At 43.2% G+C, this 4,246-nt stretch overlaps 1 non-coding gene across 1 annotated transcript; it reads left to right on the top strand.

Annotated features, from left to right (window-relative positions):
* Positions 1-604: 604 nt before the first annotated feature.
* Positions 605-768, top strand: LOC121821453 (U1 spliceosomal RNA). The gene has a single exon (XR_006062283.2). It is a non-coding gene; the product is annotated as a U1 spliceosomal RNA (small nuclear RNA).
* The last annotated feature ends 3,478 nt before the right edge of the window (positions 769-4,246 follow it).

The following is a 4,246-nucleotide window of genomic DNA, read 5'->3' as shown; positions in this document are numbered from 1 at the left end:
GGAGGAAGTCAGAGCAGGAACTCAAGGCAGGAACGTGGAGCAGAAGCCATGGCAGGATGCTGCTTACAAGACTGTTTCCTGGCCCCCTGTTCAGCCAGTTTTCTTATACATCCAGGACCACATGCCCAGGGATGGTGCTGCCCAAAGTGGCCTGGGCCCTCCCTTCCACATCAATCATCAATCAAGACAATTCCTCACAGACATGCCCATAGGCAAGTCTGATTGAAGCAGTTCTTCTGGTAAGGTCTAACCTCTTCCTAAGTGACTCGAGGAAGCCGGGCGGTGGTGGAGCACGCCTTTAATCTCAGCACTCGGGAGGCAGAGCCAGGTGGATCTCTGTGAGTTCAAGGCCAGCCTGGGCTACCAAATGAGTTCCAGGAAAGGCACAAAGCTACACAGAGAAACCCTGTCTCAAAAAAACCAAAAAAAAAAACCTGTACTCCACAAAATTGAAAATGAAAAACCTAAGTGACTTGAGGTTGTGAAGTTGACAAAAGCAAAATGAAAATTATCATATTGCCCTGTTGAAACAGAAGTTACTTTACAACACATTCAAGGAAGGGAAAAAAATTCTAAAAAAAAAAAAAAAAAAAAAAGTTGTGCCATACTTACCTGGCAGGGGAGATACCATGATCACAAAATTGGTTTTCCCAGGGTGAGGCTTATCCATTGTACTCCGGACATGCTGACCCCTGCTATTTCCCCAAATGCGGGAAACTCAACTGCATAATTTGTGGTAGTGGGGCTCTGCATTCGCGCTCTCCCCTGAAAATAAAATAAAAAAGTTGTGGTGCAGGGCAACTTAGCCAATCCTTTTATCCAGTGAGACCAACTGAAAATAGATACTGGGCTTCATTATCTTCTCTGACGTATGCACAGCCCAGAGTACCGGTTGGCCATGCAATGTGACCCCTCTGGTGATTTTTCTCTCACCTAAACCAGGAAATATTCACCCTTGAGTCCTGTTGTTTACTCCAAGATTCAGATAAAAGTCCCCTCCATGTTTGATTGTCTCTGAAAATAACCTATATTATTCAATGCCAGCACTTGCTCAAATAATAGCTCAAGTATTTACATGGTTATGGCACTGTGCTCAGAGAATCACTGAAGTATTTTTTTTCTTTCTTCTACCATAAAAGTAGAGCTGTTCAGAGCAACATAATGGCCATTTTCATTGCCAAAGAACTCGAGTAATGATTTTCTGCAACTTTAAAACTCATATTGGATGACCTAAGCCTCAGAATTTTACTTTTTTATTGGTAAAGACTAAATAAAAAAAACTATTCTAAATCAGATACCATCTTCTTCAATCCTTTTCTTATCATTCTCCACATAAAAGTTGCAAGGATTCTTGCATTTACTATATTTTAAGCTTTGCAAAAAGCATGCTTTAAAATGCACTGGAGAAAGACTATATGAGGGTATAATAATAACAATCCCAGTGTCTGTCTCTGGCTGGGAATGCACTCCCTAACTATTTTCTCCTTTATACTTATATATTTTTCAAGCTGTCTGCAAAGTACATGGGCAACTTTCATTACCACAAAAACAGATTTAAAAAAAAAAAGTCATCGTATACATTTCTGTATGTATAATATGACCATAGCCATCTTTAGTATACAAAAACACCAAAATAAAGTTCCTTTTCCTTAGTCCAAAGACTGCTTCCTCCTTCCATCCGTTTCTCTGTATTTCCCCAGTTTTCTGTGATCCATGTGCCTTGCACAAATGTCTGTTTGCCCTTGTGACATGATGTTGTTCTCTATATAAAAGGTTCACTCTCGAGAACCACAAGGAGTTTTTTAAAAATTAACAACAACAACAAAAATCCAGTGTCGGGGTGAGAGAGATGACTCAGTGGTTCATCATTTGCTGCTCTTGAAGAGAACCAGAGTTCTGTTCCCAGCTCTCACGCCACTCCCAACCACCTGTAACTCCAGTACCAGGGGCATCTACTGCCCTCTTCTGGCCTCTGTGGTCAACTGCACTAACGAGTACCTGCCTGCATATACAATGCATAATTTAAAGTGAAATTATAAAGGCAGTCTCATGTTTTAATTCTGGGTTGCATTTGCGACTGCATTAGTTGCTTGTCTGCTTCCTGCTATAAAATCCCCGGCAAAGCCACGTAAGGAAGGAACAGTCCACTGTTGGGACACAGACCCTTACGGCAAGGGAGTCGCGGTGGCAGGCGCTGGAGATCGCTGCTCTTGGTGCATCCTAGAAGCAAAAAGAGATAAACGCCGGTGCTCAGCTCACTTTCTCCTTTCCTGTCAGTCTGGGATCCCAGCCAGTGAGGATGACACCACCCATACTTAGGATCTTATCACCTCAGTTAACCTAATCTAAATAATCCCTCTTAGAAATGCTCAGACAGTTGTCTCCTGGATGAGTCTAGACTTTTTCGAATTGATAATAGTAACTACTGTGACTGTTATCTTTGATCCACATGGACCATGGAACATGTGTACATGTATGTCTATGTGTGTATGTGTCTATTTATATGTATATGCGTGTATGTATGCAAATGCATGCATAGGTATGTATATATGTATATTTGCATGTAATTGTATGTGCCTTTTTGTGTGAATGCATGCATGTGTGTGTGTGTGTGTGTGCATGTGTGTGTGTGTGTGTGCATACGTGGCTTTGTGGGGCAAGGAGAACAAGTCAAACTTACTATTACTGGAAAATCACCAGGCTGCCTGTTCCTTCTTGAGATGAATTCAGAGGCCAGGCCAGAGGGAGACACCAAGGTGCCATTGTTGTCAGACACACTTATGTCCCATACCCACTCCAGCCACAGATGAGCAGCAATCTGAAGTACTCAACCAACCAACCCTCCTCAGGTTCCACTCTCAGTTCTTTAGTGGTCCCAACAGGGGGGAAGGCAAAGTCTACCTCCATTTTCCCTCCCCACACACGCCATGAAATCAGCACAACCCAAGTGCCCTCATGCACATCGGAGAGCCTCGTGTTTATTTGCAAAGAGAGCCACCGTTGCCTTGTAAAGCCCAGAATTAAGTGTCCTAAACAGATTCCGAGTTTACGGGACTCCTTCAAACTGCATTACTCTCCCCTAATAAAGTTTTCCTCCTAGCTGCTACAGTAGACCCAAACATTTTACAGCTTGCCTTTAAAAATGATGTGGCTGGAGACGGATTGCACAGCCAGGAATTTGATTCCCCTGATTGGGACTAAAAGCAGCTATTGTGGGCATTCTTCTGCAGTAACTAACAGGCTCTAAGAACGGGCGTCTCTGTTTTGGGAAACATCCGAGGGTTAATGCCCGCTGTGCATTTTGCAACAAATTGACGCATTTTCTTTTGCTATTGTGTTAGCCTGGGTGGCTGAACCGTACCCTTGGCCTTCAGAACTATTTTTAATAATGCATGCTGTGTCTGTGCTGTGTGGTGACAGGGACCATGCAGGGGCAGGTTCGATGACAACCCAGCACCACGTCAGTGATCCTGCCGGCTTTGTGCTCATAACCATGCCTCCAGCTCTGCTGTAGGAACAATGAAATTCCCTTTTCGGTTGTTGTTGTTGTTTTATTTTTCCCAATCCCATTCTCTGTGGCGCCATATATATCACAGGACCCTCTGTGATACTTTGTACTGTGCAGAAATGTGTCCACAATGCTTTTCTGATCTCAGGACCACATCTCTGCCCCTGACTCCACCCTCTAAATGAGAAGGGGACATTTTTTTTTTTCACAGTGGGAAAAACCTGGCCTTTGGAGGTAAGCAGACCTTGGTTTGAGTCTCTAATAAGCTTCTCTCCTAGTTGTATTCCTGTGGCTGTGACAAAATACCATGACAGCAATTTAGGGAAGAAAGAATTTATTTGGTTTTATAGTCCATTATTGCAGGCAAGTCAAGGCAGAAACTTACAACATCACATCCACAGTTCAGAACAGAGAGGGAATAAGCGCATGCATGGTTCCTTGCTTGCTCACTTGCTCACTAGTTGTTTTTGTTTTGCTTTGTTGACTTGTATAGAGCTCAGAACCCAGCCTAGGGAACAGTGCTGCCCACAGTGGGCTGGTTCTTCCTACATCACTTAACAATCAAGACAGTTCCCCAGAGATCTGGCCACAGGCCAAGCTTGTATAGATAATTACTCATTAAGACCCTTTTCCCAGGCAATACCAGGTTGTGTTAAGTTGGCTATTAAAACTAACTAGCACAGCCTCTTATGAAGGTTTATGGCTTGGAGTAGATCTTCCTTATATTCAACTTCATCG

This window comes from Peromyscus maniculatus, chromosome 11 (assembly GCF_049852395.1).
Source record: "Peromyscus maniculatus bairdii isolate BWxNUB_F1_BW_parent chromosome 11, HU_Pman_BW_mat_3.1, whole genome shotgun sequence".
NCBI classification, from domain to species: Eukaryota; Metazoa; Chordata; class Mammalia; order Rodentia; family Cricetidae; genus Peromyscus; species Peromyscus maniculatus.
The sequence above is the reverse complement of the archived record's forward strand: the minus strand, read 5'-3'. Positions and strand labels throughout refer to the sequence as shown.